Below are 23,940 nucleotides of genomic sequence, written 5' to 3'. Positions count from 1 at the left end.
TGGTTTAAATTAATTTCCTATTCTTTGTTGTTCTTGTCTGTCCTTGTCCCACCCCTACCATGAGAGAAAATGATTGTTTGTTTTCTATCAACCTGCTCCTTTGCTGGGGTTATACAACAGATAAAATAACAAAATGAATCCAGAAGCTGAACAGGAGGAAAATACCACCCGTGTGTATATTTTATTTTATTGTATCACTTATGGATAATTATAATTTGATACAAGAGACAGTGGTCAGCATGTTGGCAGAAAGCAGATCTCTAAAACAATATTCCTGTGTTTAGCCAAGCAGTGAATTGTAGTTTGGTTGTCACAGTGGCAGGAGGTCCTTTTCTGAAGCCCTAATGAATGTTGGCTATTGCCTATCCTCCATAAGTGGTGTTTTGTGTGGGAATGCTGAGTCTACCTAAAAAATGAATAGCATTAAAACTGCCTCAGCATTCCAACTAGCACAGCATTGTGTCTGAGAAGTTGACAGAAAATTCTTTAATAGCCACTTTTTGAGATCCACTTTTCTACCTACCTCTCCAATTTTCACAGGTTTTGTGTTAAGAGTATTAGAAGATATGTACAAGTATCCAGTTATGGATGTGTTATCCAAGAGTTTGTCTAATCCCTTTTTGAGTTGAGGGACATCCTTTGCCTTCACAGCCTAACGTGACAGAGAGTTCAAGAAGCTCGAAACCTGCTGTGTAAACAATATTTTCTATCTAAATGAGTTTATTGCTAGTATTGGTGAGTACCACCTTGTCTTAGTGTTGTGGTGTCTGGCAAGTAAGTTCTGCATTCAGCAGCCTGTGGGTTTTTTGTTATATCTGGTCATATCCACCCTGAGCCACCTTCTTTCCAAACTGAGTCGTCCCAGCCTTCTTAGTCTCTCCAAGTAAAATATCTACTTCATTCCCATTTGGTTGCCTTTTCCTGCACGCCTCTGACATTACGATATCCTTCTTGTTATGCAGAAAGCAGATCACAATACTCTGAGTAAAGTGGCAGAATGGCCCTGCTTGGCTCTCAGTAGCCCTATATTTTGCCTGCTTTTTTGACTGCCACTGAATACTGAGTCAAGGTCTTTAGAGAACTGTCAAGGATGGCTCCAGCTTCTGAATAGGAGTGGTTAGAGCTGATATTGCCTAGATGAATAACTTGGAAGTTTATCTTCACTAAAGCCTACCTAGCAACCCTTTTTCCCAATCAGTTAGTTCTCTGATTGATGAACAAGCTGAGTAATGTCAGTGCCAGCACTGATCCCAGGGATTGCACTGCTCTCAGTCGTAAAAAATGTTTAAGCTCTGTCCTTTGCTTTCTTATTCTTTTTAATGTGCTTGCTCTCACTGTGAATGAAGTTGGACTTGCCAGAGAGTGGTTCTCAGGTTCCCCTCCTGTAGTTGGAAGTTAGGCAGGCAGGAGCCTGAGTCCTCTGCACAGAGGCTTTCTATAATGCTGGTTTACACCCTGGCTAGTGGTTCTTCAAATTCACATCTGAGTTTCTTCAGAACTTGTGTGAATATTGTTCTGTTCCAGTGATTTATTAACATCTAACTTCCTTGTTTGGTCTAGTGTTTCCTTCAGATTGATCTGGCTCCTCTGTCAGATTTGCTACAAAGAGTGCAGTGGGTATGAAAATCTCCCTCAAGATTTCAGCAGTAAAGACTGATGTAAAGAATTCACTGAGCTTCTCTGCTGCAGCGTCTTTGCTACATCCCCATCTGCCCCTTCTACACCTTTGTCATCCAGCAGTTTGACTGCTTTCCTGGCTGACTTCCTGTGGTTGATGTATTTAAAGAGCTGTTTGCTAGAACTGTGATCTTCCTCTGCTAACACTTTTTGGATTGGCTTTTAGCCCTCTTAATTTCCTGCTAACATTTGACTTGCCATGTTTTATGGCCTTCCCTGTCTTTACTCAAGCAATCCATTTTCTAAGAGCTGACCTATGCCCTGAAATACTCTTAACTCTCCCTGAGGCTTCTTGCTTTCTGAACTGTTCCTCTTTAGTGTCCTTTTCTTTCTTGCATCATCCTTATATAGTTCTTTCTTGAAATTGAATATCTGTACACTGGCTTTGTTTGATGACCCTAAGTATCAGTGCCATTCTTTGTGTTACGTAACTGGCAGCCTTTAGAGCTTCTTCTGTTTTGGATTGTACCCTATACTTTTCCACTAGAGAACTGCATATGGATCCAGAATAATGACTGATACTGTATTGTCCCTTTCTTTTCCAAATGGGCAAATACTGAGTATTTCTTAATGTCCTCATGTGTTGTTGATATATGGCAGCTATTAGTATTTTAATACTCTGTGGAAGCAATCTATTAAAGTTGGGAGACACAAGTTGGGCATGAAGCTGTTCTGGGTGTTAACGGAGCTACATATATTCCCTTTGCACATGCACAGTATATGCATTTACACATATTCTAGCCCAAGGTTTCATAAAATTCAAAACCCCTGCACTTAATACATGAAGGGAGAAGATAGCCTTGTTTTTCTGTTTTTGCAGATGTGGAAAAAAACTGAAGAAGAATGCTCAGTGTTTATACGAGAGGTCTCTGTAGACATGTATACAAGAGCTGAAGTGTGTTTATATTAATTTCTGTGCAGTTACCAGAAGACTGTCCTTCTTTCATAAAACACGTGCATGCATTTGAAGGAGCAGTACGGAAGTTTATTCTGTACAAATGTACTTTGAAGAGCTGTTTTTACAGATGCAATCCAGCATTGAAACAAGATATACAAACAAGATATTGTTGATTAGTATTGCTAAGCTAGTTGAAGCTAATATTAAGCCATAACATCTAAACAGGCAAATAAACCTAGTGTTGTGTTCCCTTTGCACTGCATCAGCAGAGTCATCTATGTTCTTTTTACTAGGAGCACAGGAGTGGAGTGGGTTTTTTTTTTTTTTGGTTGATGTTGGGATTTTATTTTTTGGGGGGTGGCTTGGGTGAGAGGGAGGGATTTGTTTTGTTGTTTGGGTTTTCTTTGTGTGGATTTTCTGTTTGTTTTCTTTTGATTTTTGTTTTTCTTTTAGGTTGAGGCATGTCCTGTTCCCTGCTATAGCAATCACCTTGCATTCTGTAAATAGAAACACCTGAATTTGCAGATCTTGCCTGTTTGAGCCTTTATTTAGCCTCTCAGTACTGGACCAATCTTGCTTCAAATCTAGCTATGCATCTGTGCTTTGTTGTTGAAGGTCTTGGATTCAAGCCTACTACATATCAGCCTGGACCAGAAAGCTGTTGGAAATTTATACACTGTCTCTGTGTAATGACTTTTCTGATGAGTTGCAGGAGTTTCCCATCATATGAGATAAATAATGAAGTACAGTTGTATACTTTAAAAGTTGCCTAAAAAAAAATGGAAGTGAAATTGTCCAGAACAATTTTTTCATCAAAGCTGACTGGAGTAACATCTGTGGTGAAAACTTGTACCTCATCACTTTGTTGTAATATGTGCAAGGGTAATGATGTTAAGTGAAACAGTTGCATGACATAAAGTGAAACTGCACTTCACAATACAGAAGACTTCTTCCAGTCCTGTATCTGACTAATCTATTCTCGTGAGTTATTACTTATCAAATTAAACTTCAATGGCTGTTGGGATCTTTTGTGATCATTGGCTTCTATGCAAGTATTTAGCTGTGGAATAGTTCTCAGTGCCAAGCTTCAGAAGGATTTTGCTTGTTATCTAGATACCATTTTCTCCTTTACAGTTAGACTGGTAGATTTATGTAGCTGTTCCAGCCAGACTTCACTTGTCTGATATTTAGGTATTGATAATTTCAACAGCACACTAATTTGTTTTTCAAATTGTAAAATACCTTCCTTAATGTGAATTATTTGCAGGATTTCTAAGGGTCTCTGAGGCTCTCTAAGATTTTGCCCTGTACTTGCTTTAGTATTAGTTTTGTTGGCTCAGCTGCATTAATTATCTCAAAAATATGTAATTAATTTAATGGAGAGCCAAAATATTAATTTCTTCCATAATGGGAGACTCAATGTAAAAACAGTTTTCAGAATTTAACTCTGACTTCATGTTATCCGTAGCTATTCCACCCCATCAGCAGACCAAGATTTTTAGATGCTTATCAAGTGGACATGAAGCTATTACTTGCTACCTTTGGAAATCTGTAGCCTGAAAAATAAATAATCACTCTTTAAACTTATTACATGGATTCCTTGTATCTTGCCCCTTCCAGATGACAAAGTTGTCCACTCTTTCCCATCTTCACATGAGAGAACCTGAATATGCTTTATAGGAAAACCACTCTGCAAAGTTTCCAAGCTTACAGGGAAAAGAAAAACTTCTGGAAACTAAAAAAAAATGAGCTTACTAGAAAAATAAAATCTTTGAATTATTTGACAAATATGGAATCTCAACTTGTGAAACAAAATCTGAGTTTAGGTTCAGTGTCGCGACTTGACACTGTTTTGAACAGTTCTGGTTAAATCCAGAGCAGGAGCTGGCTGCCTCTTTTTGCATTATGGAGTACATAGTACAACAATTAATTTTGAGTTGTGTTATGCCAGATGCTGTGCAAACACTGAGGAAGACCTTATCACTGCTCCCAAAGAGTTTTGTCCAAGATAATGAACAGCTGCTTACTTCCAGGGCAGGGATATTTTGTGTATATATATATATATATATATATATATATATATGGTGAACTGTACTGAACTTATAAAACTCAGTAGCTGTGATTTGTTTGATTCTTTAATCTAGGGGAATTTGATGTACTTCTACTTTTACTCCCTGCTTTTCAGAAGTGTGTCTTTTCATTGGTCTTATACTCAATAACTCATGTTGTTAAAACCTATTTTCTAGAAAACCACCTGGATTTTTAACCTGAAAAAGATAGGAAAACAAAATTGCATGTAGTTGTGGTTTTGTTTGGTGTGTGGTGTGTATTTGTTTGTTTCTGATTTGTTATCTTTTCCTCTTGCTTTAGAAGAAAGGCACTCAAATTTAGGCTTCTGCAGCTTCAGATTCCAGCCCCTGGGTTTTGGTATGTCTTTCTCTGAGATAACTTTAGCATCTGGTACTGCTAGTCTGCCTCTGAAAGTACTTCTGCTCTGCATGATAAGAAACCTTTGTAACCATCTTAAACTGAACTTTGTACATTTTTTTTGGCTACAATAAACAAATGTATATATTTATATTTTTAAAATATTTTTCCCAGTCTCCAAATCACTGTCATGCCCCCTTTAATTCTCTCCAGAGTTTTTCAATGCCCTTTTAAGTGTTTACATGGATAACTCTACTGTCAAGGCAGAAGTCTGTGGCTCTTCTGGCTCGTGTGAGAGGACTTGCATTTGCTGCAGTGAGGCTGTAAACATTTTCCTTTATGTGTGTGTACATCAAACTGAGACTCCTTGTTAGCACTTCGAAGTTCTCTGAAATGGTAAACTTAAACTCAAACACTGGGGCAAAAAGGTGCTAATGTTGTATGTTTTTTAAAGAAAAAAGGAAGAAAACAAAGGAGAGGAGGGACTAACTAGCCCCCTGGGGAATGATCTTGACTGTGCCTTATTACAACAGCTTTATCCTTTCCAGTTCTTAAAGATGTTGTCAGTTATTGAACTCTGATGACCTGATTAATGAATTGGAGGGATGCCTATAGATTGTGGTACTGATATTGTTTCCAGATGGTCTCCTGGCAAGCAGATTGGCAGCAAGATGTCATCTTTGTGGTGGCAAGGCAGAATAGTGTGGAGCTTTTCTCAGCAAATAAATACCAGTCATTGGGTCAGTTGCTCTGTAAAACAGTAGCCTTGTGGTAAGATGAACTCTGTAGATTTATTGGAGTCTATAGAGTAATACAACAAAAGGATATGAAATCTGTATTGCTTGCAGAGACTTAAAAACCCTGTAATACCTGCCTCTCCTTCAGTCAGCAGGGAGATGTCTTTTGAAGCTGCATGTATCCTGTGCATGTGGAATCTATGGGATAATCCCAGATATGTTTCTTGGGCAAATACTGGATTTCACTGGACTTAATTCAGAGAAGATTTGAGTTCAGTCAGTGCAGCAGCTCTTAGGAATTCTTGAGACACCCCTATTTAGGATTTGTCTCCCACTATGTTGTGCTTCATCCAAGTGGCAATGATCAGTCTCAATAGAGGTGTGAAAGGGTTAAACTGAGTTGCTTACAGTGTCCAGTAGATTGGAACAAATAACTGTCCCTTCTAATGTTCCTCCCTGTCCCTTTGTGACAACAGTGTAGTATGCTGTCCACTTTTCTGTGCTGCCAAGAAAGAGCTTCTTTTTAGGGACACACAATTTTGTTTGCATGATGGTCACATGTACAGCTGGTTCCATTTAACCCATGAGACTGAAATAGTTTAGGAAGTGGTTTCTTATTTTTATTGTTAAAGCAAAGATTAACCTCTAATCTCCTGTTTCTTACAAGGGGATTTCTTCCATATATCAAAACATAAAATGAAGACTTGTTGGGCGGAAGAATCATGTGGGAGACTGGGAGCGTCACAATGCAGTTTCTTCTTTGGATCAGAGTTCTTTTGCTCCCAGAAAAATGCTTCCCTTCTCTGAAGGGAAAGGAGCTGGATTCGGTGCAAACTTCCTATCTTAATAAACTGAAAATTACCTTACTTTCTTAGGGAGATTTGCAAGCTGTCCTGTTTCACTGTCATAACACATTGTAAAACTACTTCAGCTATGTCTAGAGGAGCTGTCCTCTGTGCAAACAGTAGTGTACGTATGTTCTATGCATCGTAACTTATACGGAATGAGATGGAAACTTGCTTTTTTTTTTTTTTTCTTCTAACTTCATTGCCTTACTGTTTCACACCACATCCACATAAATGCATGATTCTACCTATGGACATGCTAGGGCACAATTTTCTTCCTTTCTTATCTGTTGGTCTAATTTAATGTCAGAAGAGATCAAGATAGAACAAGGTGATGTGTTTTGCTGACCTCAGGGCTGCACATGACCCCAGTGGTCTGCACAGAAAGGTTTTTTTAAAAGGTGGGTGCTGTATCTCTGGACTGTTATTGCATGTTTACATATAACCTAGGGAGACCATTGTACTGTTTGACTTTTAACACTGGAAGAGAGGGAGATAACAAACTGCTATAGGATGCAAAGCCTTGGCCAGAGTTTCAAAATTTAATAACAGTTTTTGTTGCAAGAAAGCTCTGAAATTGCAGTGGTGCTGAGCCAGGCCATGCTATAAATCTGAGATGTTAGAGGCAACTTGCTGATCATGTTCTCTGAGATTTCTTACAGAAAATGTGGTTCTTATTGCAATATGCCTCCTCATTCCAAGAGGACTGGCAGCTGGTTCTACTACTGCTTGTGCCAACAAGGCTGTGACTCTGTTTTTATCATCAAGTTAATTTTCTTCTAGCCCATGAAACAGACTTCCATTTAGACACAGGTTTAATGGTGGGTTTAAACTTGCTGCAGTCTCTAGGTTGGTAGTGTGCAGTGTAGCAGGGAGAGGCTCATGGCTTTGGCAAAGCTCCACTTATCTACTTCGCTTACATTCAGTTTATGGCCTGTCCTCCATCAGCTTCAATACTGAGTCCTACTAACTCTATCTACAGCCAGGCCAGTAAAAATGTCATAGGAGTTTGAAGTGATGCATACAAGACACAAAGCCAACTCCTGCCATAGTTCTAAACCAACTAAATCACTAGTGACTGATTTGTGTCTTGTGAATATCTGGCCAACTGTTCCCATGTAGTAATTAATGGCGACTGTCTAGTGAGCAATCTCTAGTGGAAGGATCGCTAAAGCTTTCTGTGAGAACTTTCAAGGCCAACCAGTGTTCCAAATTCATTTCACCATTTTGGTCATCTTCTGAGGATCCACAGCAGCCTGAAATACACAGAAGCAACAAAAGCCTTGCTCCAGTTTGCATTACAAAATTGAATTACTGTGGAGAGAAAATGCACATCAATGTCATTGACTAGTGTCTTCCACAGGAGAAATTACTCCAAAATGGGTTCATTGCTATAGATGTTTGAGAGGGGCAGGGAGCATCTTGGTGTACTCAGTCTAAAGCAAGGAAATCTGAAATAGAGATTTATGTTCCCAGCTTAATTCTTAAAGCTGTGGGTAGGGAGGGAGAAACAGAAGTGTATTCAGTGGTATGAGGCTAAAGGCAAATTGCCCAGATCTGCCCTCAGAAATGTAAGCACAACTTTCAGTAATTTCAGAGGGATCTGTGTGACATAATGCCAGGATAACATGATACACAGAAGTATCCAACTCTGGTATTATCCTTGCAGGGAGTGAGACCCAGTGGTCCAGGGGGCCTTGTCCAGCCTTATTGATAACTGTGCCACATAACCTCTCATACTCTGATCTTTAAGAGGAATTAACCTTCTTTCTTTAGTTAATAGGAAGCTCCTCTGCCATATTGGATGTATTTTTCTAATTTCTAATCTAAATACATTGACTGTTCATTTTATACCCGTGACTTTTATGTCTTTATCTCAGCCCCTTCTTACTTGTAATTGTTCTGTTGAAATATATTTCTGTTTGATATCTGTGAACAGTAGGCTATTGAGAGTGGGGCTAAAACCCAGCAGGGGGATATTTACAGTGAGAAAGAAAATGTTAGATTGCAAAGCTGCAGCTTTGGGTGTAGAACTGTTCCTCTCGGAAGGCACAGCTGACCTCTTCCCATGTTCCTTTGCCACCTGTGCAAGAGGAGGCTGGAGGCACTGATGGCCTTATACACATGGTTCTTGGAAATGTCCTGGTCTTACCTAGTGAAAGGTGATCTGTGTCCAGAAAATAAATCAGCTGGGTGCTTCCTAGTCCCTCATTTTATATGCCAACTTAAGTCCATGAAAATTGGCAGTGTATTTAGTCTTTCAATGGCAAGAGATGATGCAGAGTAGTAGGTGACAGAGATAATTAAATAGAAATGTGAGAGGTAGCACAAAGTAACACTTTATTTTGTGCCAAGTCTAGTAGTTCCTAAAAATGAAAAGAATTCTGCCTTAGTTCAGTACAGATGAAACTGGAATGTGTGTTATTTGGTTTCTACCTTTTTCACTTTGTGTAGTAGCAAAAAATATTTACATTCTGTTGAACAACAGTGGAATTTAACATAAACCATCCAAGGAGCTCTCTGAAAAATTTGTTCTCTGTGAACTACATTGCTTTTACAATGACTTTGGAGAGAGGGAATGCTCCACTTGGGAGCAGGGATCCTACCTGCTTTCCTGTGGTTCTCCTGGGTAAGGGCTGAAATAGAACAGCAAGTTCCTCATCCATGTGGAAACAGGAAATGAGTCTGCTGTTCCATGCTTAGATGAATGTAAAAATAAATAAATAAATCAGATATAAGGTTTTTGTTTAGGTATGCAAGTTCTCTCCTTGGCTATATCTCAAATTTGTTCCTCTTATTTCCATTTGAAACAGTAACTGAACCACAGTGAGCATTGGTGTGAGCTGTGCTGCTCCTGCCTCCATCGGACAGCGTGCTCAAGGAAGGCCTAGAAATAATGCAGTTAAATATATAAAGGGGGAATGTTTGAGTTGTATGCCTTCTTCCAGTTTCACCTTTTCTTAAAGCATCAGCACACACACAGTTGTTTTTTCCCAGTGGAAGTCTTCAGCACATTTTGTTTAGTTCTTCATTGTGAAGCTCACTTGGATAGTTAATTGCAATTGCCTTTATATTTATATCAGTCCACCTTGGGAAACTGGAGAGTCACAGCATGTCCTGGGCTACTGTGTTGCCCTGTGTTGCTACATATTCTGCTTCCTCAGCCAACCTAGAACACTGAAGGTAGTAAGCAAAATAAAATTGTTTTATAACTCACATCCTCCTCTTCACACAATTATCATGCAAGCTGATAAGATTCACTCTTCCCCCAAACCGGAAAGTACCAGAAACTTCCCTTAAGACAGACGTCTCTCATAGCCTTGCTTTAAATTACAGTTATGGGCAAGTATTACAAAAACTCTAAGGTTATATAATGTTTGGCTCATATCTACTTGTGTGGAAAATTATAGTATGCATTCCACTTACTACTGCAGAGGCTATAGCATTTTGTTAGCTTGCAAAAAACCCTGCTATGGCTCTTGCCTCTGCACCAGATCTGGATGCAGTGAGGGCAAACCCAGATTTGCCTTCTTTCATTTGCAAAAAATGACCTTGAAGCTTCCCAACTCCCCTCTTGTTCTCTGTCCCCAAAAAGTATCCTAATATTAGGAATTTGGAAACACAGAATTTGGGATTCCGTATGCATCTGGAACTGAAACTCTGTTATTACAGAGATGTACCTCTTTATACCTCTAACCTAGGAATTCTCTAGACAAAACTTACCGGCACATCTGATGTAGATGTAAGCAGATTCCTAACAGCTAAAACCAAAATGAAAAAGTTTCTGTTGAATGAGTCGAATTTTCATTGAAAACTGTCACTAGGGTGGGTGTGTGTGTGAATAAAAAAAAATAGTCTGCTTGGCAATAAATATACCCATAATATTTTTGAGCTAGAAACTGAAGAGATGCGAGTCAAACAAAACTTGTCAGATGGCATTAGTGGGTGAGAGAACCTTTTGGAAGACACTGAGTAGTGAAAGGGGGGTGTAAAAGAAACTCCCAACAAACCAAAACCTCACCCTCTTAGATTACTTGAGGTTCAGCGAATGGCTTTGTTGAAAACACAAGAAAAGAACTTAAATAGAGAAGGCCTGATAAGGTGCAGGGCATCACAGATCTGTTTCCATAGTGACATTGTTCAAACAGAGGCTTAAAGGAAGATTAATACCATTGCAGCTGAACTCTACCCAAGATACCAGTCTTCCGATGGGGATACTGGCTTCTGTTTTTTTGATGTTTTTCCTTATTAACTGGATTTGGGAAAATGGTGGCGAGGGGTAAACAAGGGCTTAGACAAGTAATTGGCTTGACAGGCTCCTGCTTTCTGTATTTTACATGACTTCTCCACTCATTTTTACTTTGACTGTTGCAATTGATAAAGATTGCATTTAAGTGTTTTCATAAAAAGAAATAGACACCCCCGCCCTGCACTCACCTATACTGAAGCAAATACAACTTTACAGCAGTGTGGGATCCTAAAATGCATGTTCCTTCGTGACTGTGTTTGTTCTTCTTTCATAAAAAGGTGCAACTGAACCATTTAGTCAAAAGTGAGTGTGGTGTGAGTGCAGCACAGTACATTTAGTATTTCCAGTTGCCCACTGTCCTAATCATCCTATATCCATTTGGAAATCCACCAAGCATCACCACCTTTTCATAACTGATACTTTTCTCTTTGAAAAGCAGTGTCAAGTTCTGGTTAGAAAAAAGCTGTTTCATGTTACAAATATCATGGTGTTGAAGTTCTTGATTCCCTTTTCTTCTCAAAATTGCCATTCTGCAGATTTTTCTTAGTTAAATGTACTCTGGAAACAAACACAAAACCCTTAAGTTATAGCTGTACAGAACATATTTTAAGATGAAAAGTATAGCAGTCACATCTCTGTCTAAATTATGATACATTTTCTTAAAAAAAACAACCCACACACTTTAAATAAAACCACAGTAGTTCTTGAACTTGAACTTTTTAGTACAAACTGAATACACAACCTCATAAGAAGAGAAATATATGTAGAAGGAGGATAAAAAAGCTCTTTGTGCTTCTTTAGCAGCTTGACTTCAGTGCATAGAAGAGTGTGGCAGTATGGAAACATTGATTTTTCATTTATGTATTTATTTATTTTTAAAATATGTGAATGGCCAGGTTTAGATAACTCTCACTCAGACATGAGCAGCTTCATATTTTGGATGGATCAGCTGATTCTTATCATTACTGTGACTGTTCCTCTCAAAGTGTATGAGACTGTGTGGAGTCATTGGAGTTGCACCCAATCAGGATCTGATCATTAGCCTGTTTTCATCTAACAACATGAGTAGTTTGAAGTGAGAACATTATGTGCTCATTGAATCCATTGACCTTGAGATTTAGGGAGAATTATCTAGGGAAGGGTTTTAGCTTTAGTGAGGTAAATTGATTATTTTTTTTTTTCCTCAGACTGATTAGTTGACCCAAAATTTTACCTTTAAAGTAACTTGAATGCATTTTGCAAAATATTAATTTTCCATATGTTGATTCAATAGCTGCTTTATGAAGACACATCCCAAAGGTGCTCAGAAGCAGAGGGAAGAAAAACAAATTATTGTGAAAGTGTGGTGTCTGGGCATGAACATGCTAACTGTAAACATGCTATTCTAGTTAGACTGTGTGTTTGTTTTGGTTAAGGAAACAGGCTTGTATAAATGTCCTGCAATAGCATAAATTCGAGTATTTAAGTTAGACTGTGATAATGACAAACTTGAAAGACAATTCATTTTAAAATGGATGTTTCTGCAGAAACTACTTATATTTTGGAGAGAAATCAGTTTTTACATATTCCATTTGTTTCTTCCTCTCAATAGCAGCCCTTCTGAGTGCCAAAACAGCAGATAGTACTCACTAAATTCTTCCCCTTTTCCACCCCCCACCTTCAGGGGAAAAATGCTTATATTGATATTTCTTATTTCACTTCTTGGGAGGGATAGAGAGCTGGGAATTACAGACACCAAAGCAAAAGTTATTCCTCTTTAAATAGTGTGGAAGCAAAATGTCAATTTTAACTAAACTCTGCTTTTACGGAAAGGTGCTGTTTTGTACTGTGCTGTTGTATTTACTACAAAACTATGTAAATTAGCCAGAAACTGAAAATTGGACTCTTCAGTTTCCACTTTTCTCTCCAAAGAGATTTCATTGTCAAGTGTCTCCTGCTCTAGTGGGAAATTTTCAAAGATTTCATATATAGGCTTGCTACTGAGCTGTCAATCAAGCAGCAGCTTACATTTACTTGAAGGGGAGGTACGAAGACAAAATGGTCAAGTTTTTCTTAGTAGTAGCAGATGGAAAAACGAGGGGCAGTGTCTACAAGTTGCATCTTGGGTGGTTCACGTTGAACCAGAGGGTAGTTCAGGACAAGAACTGGTTACTCAGAAATGTTATGGCACCTCTGTTTGTGGAGGTATTTGAGGCTTGTCGAGACAAAATTCCAGCTGATTTGATCAGGTGTTGATGGTAGTTCTTCAAGTGGGATGTTGGGTTATGGATGTGTAGAGATCCCTTCCACCTAACACTTCTGGGGCTTTGCCATTACATTATCAGTTTATCATGTTTACTTCTTCTGTCCTCATCTCTGGATAAGATAAAGAGCTCTTACAGCATCTCCCAAAATCTGGTGAACTCTGAGTTCATAGTTTATAAATTTGGATGGCTCGTTCTAAAGTGTATGAAGCTGTCTCTATAATCCCATTTCTGAAATTTCCTGGATCTCAGCAAACAATGTTAGTTTTTGATCATATTCTCACTTGTGTTTTGTGGTTGTTGTGGGTTTTTTGTTTGGTTTTGGGGGTTTTGAAGGGATTTTGTTTGTTTGTTTGTTTTATTTTTTTCTGATAAGACAAACAATCTCTGTCTATCAACCTTTCATGGAAATGATAATGTCCTACGTCTCTTAATTTACTGCCATACTCTGAGCCTAAAGATGCATATTCTTAAAACTCTACATGGTAACTGTAGAATATTTACTTAGCTGTTTGGAGTAGAAAATACAAGTGATCCTGGCTTTAAATATGGTGAAAACATACACATTTTTAAAAACAGTTGTCTCATTCAGTGTCGTGTTTCTTACTGCAGCATGTCTTTTTGAAGTCCTTTTTTAGGAGTACAGTTGCACTTTAACTGCCTGCCTTGTAGAGCCTCTTCAGCCATATGCTTCTATAATAACTGGGTGGTTTGTTTTTGAACCTGAAAGGACCATTATGTTTTTGACTAGAGTCAAAAGTAGTACAACTCAGGTTCTCTCTCTGGAGCTTGCATTAGTGCTTTGTTAATGTTGGCTTGGCTTTCTGTAGGCAAACACTTGTCTGTGAAGAAAGTACATGTTGGATCATATAATTACACTGTCCTAGTCTATCTGAGCTGACTTATTGTCACAAGCTCTATAGCTGGGGTTTGAATCTGCCCTCTGTTGCACTTCATGCCAGGAAGGTTCTTGTTTTGATAGTTTACTTATGCATATGCGGATATCTCTACTGTCAGTGCAATTCACTGAAGGTGCCACCTGTCTCTTTTGGATATTGGAGAAATGTACTGGAAAGCTAAACATGACAAGCACACTGTCATATGCTTCTTTTAAGGCTCATTACTCCTTCCATAAGAATGGGATGCCTTTTACATTTAAATAAGCCTTAATACTTTGAATCAAGTTACACTGAATACAAATATTTCTTTTAAAATCCAAAATATGTAATACTGTTTGAAAGATTTTTATAAAGACATAGGCAACAAAGCTGAGAAAATCATACTTCCCTGCCAGATCAGATCTTCTCTAACAAACAGAAAATGAATGCTATGCTATGATTCTGATGATGCAGTTAGTTGTCCAATGTATATCCATGCAGGAGAAACTTGGCTTAATACAGCTTGTGAATTTTATTTGTCCTGTCTGGGATTTACCTGAGGATGGCGGGTCATCTGACAGCCCAGTAGGAAGCAATTTTGCCTCTCCTCACTGGTACATAGACAGTTTCTGCCTCTTTGGATGTGCTATTGTCACTTTGGTAGGCCAGATACAGTCATCTAAGTTTTACCATCCTATTATAATAAAAAAAGTGATTATTTTGGTGTCCCTTTTCTTCACACAGTTAATTGGATACTTCTTTCCAGTGTAGCAAACACACCTACTGCTCTGAGTGCACCAAAGGCTTATTTAATGTATTAGGAAGAGTGTGACCAGCAGGTCGAGGGAGGTTCTCCTTCCCGTCTATTCTGCCCTGGTGAGGCCACATCTGGAGTGCTGCATCCAGTTTTGGGCTCCCCAGTTCAAGTAGGACAAGGAATTACTGGAGGGAGTCCAGGAGGGAGCTACAAAGATGATTAGTGGTCTGGATCCTCTTTCTTATGAGGAGAGACTGAGAGAGCTGGGTCTGTTCAGCCTGGAGAAGAGAAGGCCGAGAAGGGATCTCATCAATGTTTATAAATATCTCAAGGCTGGGTGTCAAGAGGATGGGACCAGACTCCTTTCAGTGGTGCCCAACAATAAGATGAGGGGCAATGGGCACAGACCAAAACACAGGAGGTTCCATCTGAGTATGAGGAGAAACTTCTTTACTTTGAGGGTTCCAGAGCCCTGGAACAGGCTGCCCAGAGAGGCTGTGGAGTCTCCTTCTCTGGAGACGTTCAAAACCCACCTGGACACATTCTTGTGTGATTTGCTCTGGTGAACCTGCTTTAGCAGGTGGGTTGGACTAGATGATCTCCAAAGGTCCCTTCCAACCACAACCATTCTAATTATCAAATTATTAATTCACTGTGTGGTAGGTTGTTCTATCTATCCTGAGTATTGCAGTAAATGTATTTCATTATAGCATGACAAGAGACTGCTGAACTGTATACAAAAGTAGGCTTGAATTAGTTAGTGAAGTATGCTACCAGCTTTTACTTAAGATTAGACATTAATTTGGCATCATGAACCTATGTCCACACTCTGTTTACTCCTTAACAAAGAATATAAGGAATATTGTGACATTAACCTAGAATGTATTTCTAAAACAGCATGTAGAGAGGGACCTTTGAAAAGATCCATCTTGGAACAGATGAAGATATTCCAACTCAAAATTCTGGTCATTTTGAATGTAATGTGATTATTTTTTATTTTTCTTTCTTCAGTCCGGATGCAGCTCCCTCTGTGCTTGAGTGAATGCTGGACTTGGTAAAAAGGGAAGGGTAAAAATATGAGAATGGGTTGGTGGGCACAGTCAGGAGGGGTTGAATGTAGTCATTGGTATCAGCTGCTACAGCTTAAAACCACAAAGGTCCCATCATTTAACAAGTGAAGAGATGAGGAACTCTGTCCTGGAAAGATGAAGTACCCTGACAAAGATCACTGTAGTTACCCCTTCTCACACAAACTGATAGTGCTTCAATTCATGTCTTCTGAGTCCAGGGCATTACTGCCAAGCCATGCGTTTCTTTCCCTAATGTTTTCTAACAGTGTAGTCAACAAAACAAAGCTGGTTACCAGGGAGCTGGCAGAGACCTTCCCTGTGCTGTGGAGGGACTGTGTGTGCATATTCTGTTCCTAGGATAAAACTACAATTCTGCCTTCCAGGAGCCTTTGAAAATAACTTTCTCTCATTTGCCATCCAAGCAAGCAGCATTTAACTTGTGGATTTGGGATCTTTGAAGTGTCCTGAACCAGTGGTTATTTCGGGGCCCAGTATTGCATGCACAGAACGTGGAAGCACTCAGTGGGTGAGAAAAATGTGAACTTTTCCAAGTATCTTTCAAGGTATATACGGAATGATCAGTTGTTTTTTTAAGACTGGATTAATATTGGTCGGTCTTTGTCTGAGTTAACATTGAAGACTTAGTGAATTAGGACCTACTTCCAAAGGAATCTATGTTAGTTTTAGTTATTCTGGTTGTTCAAAATGAGAAAATTTGTTAAAGTCATGTCATGAGGGAAAAAATTATTAAAGACAATTAATAATCTTGCAAAGGAAGTGTCCCACTGTGAAACCTGACACCAGTGTTTGGGGTTTTTTTCATTTGTGTGGGGGTTATATTTATGTTCTCCCCTCCCATCTTTAGTCACCCCTCTATTTCTAAGTGATGTGGAAAATGTTGGTGCCAAAAATAGCTAAATGAAATATTGATAAATGTGGGAATTGCTTACTTAGAACAGAGGCAAATTAGAAGGCAGCTGGTTTTCATCTTTTCTGTTAACTTGGGAGGTTAGTGGGTGTGTGTGTGTGAAGAATTGAGGCTACTGATTTATGTCCCCTTATGTTCTTGGAGGGGGGGGGAAAGCAGGAGTGCTGAGAGTGAGAACTGAGCACACAGCATTTCTTCAGGCTTCTATTCATTGTAGATTGACTTCTAAGAAATGGAGGGAATGGTTTTTGCAGCTTTTTGTCTCTGCTTTATGTCAAATGTCCTAAGTGCTAGGGATGATATGAGACTAATTCATGGTATGCTTTATTCCCAAACAACTTTCTACTTGAAAACTTTACTGAAGTGGAATGAGTGCTCTCCTATGTTTACAATGTTGAGGAGAAGTTGTGGTGCTGCGCATGGTGTCTGGGAAGGTATTGTAGTAATAAATACAACTGAGGAGTTGAGAATCCCCACACAATATGTTAATGGAGAAAGTAATTTAAATTCTTTCATTTGAATAAAGGGAGAATTCAGTAAAACTCAGATGATGAGCTTAGAACAAGTTTGTGTTTTGGTTTGTGTTTTTTTTTTTTCTTTTTAATACAAGACATGTGCAATTGATTGTAGAACTCACTGCAACAAAATGTCAAGAAAGCCTAAGTGGGTTCAGGAATAGGTTAAATTTATAGAGGTTAAACTCAGGGACTATGAAACATGATGGTCTGGCTTCTTAAGTCCATAAACCAGTCATTGCCAGAAGGGTGTATTTGGGAAAGAATTGCTGTAAGCTTACTCTGGCTTTGTGTTCTTTCCCAGGGCAAGTGCTACTGATGGTCACTGGAGATAGGATATGCATAAGAATTGGACATTGGGGCAATTTTATGGCTTGTTTTCCAACATCTTTAGCTGTCTGACTCCCTTTACAGACGTGGTATTTTGGTAACATTCCACTTAATGATCAAACTACATATTTGTATTTATTCTGTACTCTCTTCATATATCAAGGCGTACAGTAGCCCTTTCTGCCAGAGCATCATCTGGGAACTTCTCTAAGTTACCTTTTCACTGATTCTATGAATTTCATGATAGTGATGGCTTTGTGAGGTGCTGATCCCAGTTTTGGTTTGCCTCTTTTGCAACATCAATACACTCCGTCTTCACTAGCTGTCACTTTAATCATCTTGGAAGCCTTTTCCACTTCTATTTATTGAAGTTATTTACTGTTGTTATCTAGGTCATTTAGCTGTTGCTTTCCTAGTTGGGACCCATACTTGTTTCCAGCCACTAACCTTTCTGTTTGTCCACTTCCAGTTATAAGTATTCATCAATTGAAACGGTGGGTGGGGGAATTTCCTGCTTTTGTCATGGAAGGGATAGAAGTGTGGTGTTCTGGTTCATGTTTGTGAATTTGAAGGAAGCAATACTGTAAGCTGTTAGTTCTGTAAAGCTCCTTTGACAAGTAAGAGACAATTGTATTTCACGTGGGCAAAACGCATGTGAGATTTTGTTATTCTGGATTTTACTTGTTTAATCCTGTAACTTCCATGAGTGGAATTCCAGGTCAATGCTCTTGTCACATTAGTGGTGTGTGCACCAGTGCAGTGAAGTTGCAGGGGCATGCTGGTTTGTTAATCTCTGTACTGGTGTACTTAAAAAGTGTGTATATTTTAGCTGCTGTCTCAGAGACTGGGAGTGGGAACTTGGAAGTTTCCCACTACAATCAATAGGAAACCAGCAAGTACTTAGGAATGAGAATTGCTTTCCTTTCTGGTATCTGGCCCACTGCCTATTTTTGTGATTTATGTGATATTCCAGCATTCACACTCCTCTGGGGGTGCAGAGGTGACTGCTTCCTTCCCTGGCCTTGCATATTAAAACATGGCTTGCATGCAGTATGAACATACGCAACTCTAGGCAAGCCATCTTCAGGGACCTGAGGAAATTTTGTCATGTTGAAAAATGCTGTCCCAAGGAAAAAGAACTGTGTCTTAAATGCATGACTTCCAAACTAATGAGGTATGCTTCCTTAAAAAGGACTAGCTAAAGCTTGGAGGCTACACAGATGTCATAGTTCTACTCTATTTTCTATGACCAGAAGTTTTCAAACTAACTCTATCTTTAAAAGGTTTTTTTACAACTACTGAAGAGTGACCAGTATGTTACTGCTGCAGCCATAGCCACCTGAGTTGGCAGGCAGCCTGAGACAATAAGCCTTGAGGTGTGAATTCCTTTCATTCATTCAATGGATGGTTGATCCAAATGGCATTGATACAACTGTAAAGGTGAACGTTAACTGTTTCATTGTGCATCAAAGCAGCTAGAAAAATGGGAAGGTATGTAATGAAGGTGGGTTGTGTTGGGTTGGGCAGTCTTTTAAGTGCATAGGCTGAGCTAAAGACTTGGCTTCTGAGTATCTGTGCAGCCCAAGTCTGCTCAATTAAAGAAACATTAGCTACGGATGAGCAGCAGTAAACAACAGAAAGTATGAAGTGAATAAAGAGAAAGCAAAAAATAGACCTTTGACATAATGTTTTGACTGGAGTTAGTCATGTATTTGCTTGCAGGCATTCTCACGCTTACAGAATTCTTTGACAATCTTGGCATCAGAAAGAGGTTGCCTCCTTGGTGGATGTGGGGTTAGTACCTACCTGGTTTGAAGGAGGTAAGTCGAAGTTCGAGATAAGGAAGTACATGCTGTATTTTGTTGCTGACAGAGGTAAAGAGTAACTTTGAGATTTTACTTTTTCTTTCCATTTAGCACAAAATGATGGGTTTGAGAGGAAGACATTTGTTGCTGTGTAGTCTGGCTCAGGAGGAACTGGCATGCCCTTTTGTGCTCATCTGAATTAGAGAATATGAAAGAAATCTACTGCATGAGCTTTTGTTTTAAGGCAGCTCCAGCTACTAAATAACCATTCTGAGAGGCTGATATGCATCTAAAAATCTTCTCTTTCTCTATATCAAACATAATTGCTCTAATTACAGATTGTTATTGATATTTTTCAAATTGCTGTTATGTTAAAGGACTTCAGTGTTGTAGTCTGGCGAAAAGACTTCTAGCCTCAAAGTGCTTCAGTCTGGAATTAAGTCAAGTGGTATGAAAGTAGAAGAGGAAAGTGGTAAAGCTTTCCAAGGCATTCAGTGTAGATAAATTATCCAGGAAGAACAGCTCTTGGATTTGGATGGAAGTCAGTTCTGTATAAGCCAGGAGCAGATAGGCATTGGAAACTGTCAGCAATATAGGAATACTTGAATATTTATAATTAATTATAATGAAATCCTCTTAGGCTGTGTCCTCCCTTTACAGAAGCTCATTGAAAGCAGCTTCTCCTTGTCCAAATTCATTTGGACATTAATGACAAAGTACATTTTTGCCATGAGGCCTGGAAGGTCAAATAGCATCCAGAATACATTTGCTGGACAAAATTATCTTAATTCTATTCATTAGGCCTTAAAGAGACCTGCAGTTACCTCAGGAAATTTGTGTCAGTTCTGGGTTTGAGTTGTCCTGGGTGCCCATTGTCAAGTACTGGTCTTCAAAAATTATACTGCAAGATTTTTCTGTCCCAATTCAATCAGTTTCCTAACACGTGCCCTACCTTTTTTTAGAAACTCAAAACCACAGTGAAAGAGGCAGTGCAGTTTTCACGTGTATATGCAAAATTGTCAGGGCCACCTTAAAATCTGCTTAGCTTCACACTCTGCCTTGAGTCATTACTTTTCCTGGTGTATCACATGCACTTTCCAAAGGAAGGGGCCAAATGCTGTGAAACTTATTGGAAAGGTTTAAAATCTTTGACCTATTCTATGTTCTATTTGTTCCCATTTTTCTTAGACTCTACAATTGGTAATTCCATTCAGTCTGTCCCATATTCTTCTAATCAATTCTCTCCTAGATCTTTTTCCATTTGGCTGTTCTTGGAGACTTCTGATCTTGTTGCCACGAACTCCTAAACTGGTTCATTTTCATTACTTGTGTTATAAAATTTTTTTAAGGGTGGCCAGTATTTCTCAAACTCTCCATTCCTTTTCCAATGTCTGAATCTGAGAGCTGCCCAGTCATTTAAGCTGATGCAGTAGCTACTGCTGTCTGAACTGATCCTGCTAACCTTGCACAGCTAAAGCTGAGCATCCCAACTCAGGGATGGCTGCACTCCAGAGCTGGATGTAACAATTAATGTATAAAACTACAATACCTGGAAAGCAGCTTGGGGCAAAAAGGAGATGTGAGCGTGTCCGATATTAATGTCAGTGTTCCTGGAGGCCTTACTGTCTCCCCAGTAAAACAGGTCCAGAGATTGGCTTTGTTTCCCTGTGACAGAATTCAGCCAAGATCATGCCCATCCAACTTCTTAAGTGACTTGAAAACACTGAAATAAAATGCTTTAAAGCCTAATAAGTAATTTCTGTTACTAAGAAGGATGTATTCACTGCCAGCATGGTACTGGTGCTGAAAGTGGATTACATTAGCCTTTTGTTTGAAATCAATTGAGTTTACAACTCCACTTCAAAGTCTTTAGAGCTTTAAAATAGAGCCAGCAGAAACTGTTTAACAAGTCAATGATGCCCTGGGATTTGCATTGTTCTATCTTTAGTTGTGAGGTAGAAAGACTTAATTTTCCTCTACTTTCACTTTATCCAGGGAGAGTGGTGCAGAACAATAAGAAGCCTTTTCAGTTTTGCCTCACCACTGGTTTGTTGGGTTTTACCTACATGCAGACGCCTCCCTACACAATGAATTGTAATTTCTCTGGAGTTTCAGAGTGGTCTCACTTTAAATCTTGATTTATTTTTAGATAAAACTGTCCTTTTTGATTGTTTCAGTTTTCAAAACTCTAGTTATGATGAAGAATCACTTAAAATAAGTTGATGGAAGAGTGGAGCCTTTTAGACTTCACACATTAAATTCTTATTCCTCTTGTACAAATGCAAGCTCATTCTTTTAGTGACTCAGGGAAAAGAAGAGCATTAGTTTAAAGCACAGATGATATTCTACCATTTCACCCTACCACTAATAAACCAGGAAGCCTTAGTTTAAACATCAACTGTTTCTTCTGAAGTGAGGGAAGCATTTTCTATAAAATAAGGCCTTCTCTTTAACCCACGCATAATTAAAAGACTTTTGTCAACATAAGTAGGCAGAAGGGGAAGAAGAGAGCGAGTGGGTGAGAACCATTGTTATTTTAAATGTTTGTCTTTGCGCTCTCATTTGTGGCTCAAGAAGTGAGGAAGGTGAAGCAAGCAACAGAGTGCTTTTTACCTTAGTGAAAGGCTACATCAGTCTTGGTTGTCTTTTCTAACCTTCCTTGGTCTGTGTTGTTCCAACTCAGGAGTAAAACTTCCATATTTTGCAAGGGTCACTAACTTGGAAGAAGATGAAGTGAAACATCAAGTCTGTGGGAACAAAAGTCATAGCTGTTCCTTTTTTTAGGACTGAAGCAGTTTAATCTCTAGTTTGAGGAGAAAGTGTAGGAGCTAGGTTACTTGTAGAGCCTGTCAAAAATGGAACAGATAGTGAAAAGCAATACATACTCAAATGAAGCCTCAATCCTTATGTGTTGAGCATAAAGGTGGCTCTCTGTGGCTCTGCTGCAGAAGGAACCCCAGGCTGTTTCAGATTCCCTCCACCTCTTTTACCTCAAGGACAGGAGCAAGGGGCGATACAAACTCATTATAGGCTTACCATTAAAAGGCCTTTTAAATTCATTGAGGCACTTCACATGAATTGAGCCATGTAGAAGACCGAGGTTCAATAGCTGGTGTGTGATACAGGCAGAACCTGAAGCAGACTCTCCCACAGTCTCTGAATATTTATGTTCTCCTGACTCCTTTGGGGTAAGTCCAGGCTGATTTTTTCACTTTATTCATTGATAAGAAGTTGCCTTCTTCAGACTAGCATTTATCTTTCCATGAAATGCTTTAACAAAGAGGCTGTTTCCTTAAATGCCAGAAAGGTCCTCATTCACCCTACTCCCATCCCATTAGCATCCTGTCTTTTTCAGAGAAACATGAAAAAGCCTTGGTTATCCTGTTCTTACATGTGATACCTCTGGCACCTTAACACAAGGCTCTACCTTGTTGCACGAAGAGAAGCAAAGTTAAAGTAGCCTGGCAGAATGAATCACTGAAGTTTTGGACTGCCCGTGGTGTTTGCTGCTTAGAGTTTCCTTGTTCCTATAGCAAACGCACAAAGTGCTGGTGATGGAACAAACTGATCTTGGTGTACGTGTGGAAGTGATAGTGGATAAAGCAGTATGCCTCCCTCTGTAACTGTTGTTTCTCTAAAGCATGCATATGGATTTCTTACATCAATGATTCACAGTACTACCAAAGGCAAAGTAGTTACATATCAAGTAAGCAAAGCTTTAATTCGATTTGATGCTCTGAACTTTTATCTTATGATTGTTAATATTTCTGCATTCTAGGGTGCATAGGATTGATAAGACTGAAGGTTGTGAGCAAAGTATACTTATTTTTGCTTTTTCCTGAAGACTTGTGCAAGGGAATGGAGAGAGAGAGGTAGCAAAAGTGTAATAAACCCAAGCCTTGTGTTTAGATCTTGGGGGGGGGGGTTGGGGGGGGAGGCGGGCAGGGAAGTTAATATCAAAAAAATGGCTTTAAATGAGAAATAACTGATATTTACAAATAGTGTCTTCTGTTGGAGTGCAATTTGCATCCTAACACAAGCTCTTCATTATAAGCCCTGGTTTCCCTGTACTGGTACAGAAAATGCATCAGTGCCTTGTGCTGCCAAGCACACAAGCACAGTGGTTTTTCAGAAGGAAGAATAAGGCTTAATGCTATTTGTTCAAGCCAGCCAGAGATCTACTGTTTATAATCTGAAATATCATAAAAATGTGTTTTCAATTACCTTGTGCATATTTTTAAAGAATTAAATTTCCATCAAAGGATTTCGGGAGCTGTTTGATCTTGCTGTGTCTAAAGAGCCCAATCTGACTGGAGATAGTTTTGTCTGAACACATATGGCACAACTGTAACAAATGTGCCCTTTGAGTGGATGTGACTTTAAGTGAAATCAGTCAATTTATTACTGAGAGAAGAGAAGAGAATGGTAGGGGGCTAATTTCTAGTGTTAGCTGTGGAATAAGTAGCTAAAGACTAAATGTGTGGAGGGAGCATGGTTCTTTTGTGCTATATGGCTGACTTGAGCTTTTGTTTTCTTGTGTGTTAATCTGGATATACTATTCCACTTTCCAGACATCTTTAA

The 23,940-nt window shown here is 39.1% G+C and overlaps 1 protein-coding gene across 4 annotated transcripts in view; it reads left to right on the top strand.

The window, feature by feature from the left end:
• MYLK (myosin light chain kinase) overlaps window positions 1-23,940 on the top strand; it is a 208,371-nt gene that overhangs the window by 9,732 nt on the left and 174,699 nt on the right. The window contains exon 1 of one of the 4 annotated variants that reach the window (XM_082056744.1): window positions 19,318-19,374. The exons of the other annotated variants lie outside the window; for them this stretch is intronic. The gene's annotated coding sequence lies outside the window, so the exon portion shown is untranslated. Of the gene's footprint in view, window positions 1-19,317; window positions 19,375-23,940 lie in introns of those variants that run through there. 4 annotated transcript variants of the gene reach the window in all.

The sequence above is a fragment of the Streptopelia decaocto genome (genome assembly GCF_964273445.1).
Source record: "Streptopelia decaocto genome assembly, chromosome: 6".
Lineage (NCBI taxonomy): Eukaryota > Metazoa > Chordata > Aves > Columbiformes > Columbidae > Streptopelia > Streptopelia decaocto.
The sequence above is the reverse complement of the archived record's forward strand: the minus strand, read 5'-3'. Positions and strand labels throughout refer to the sequence as shown.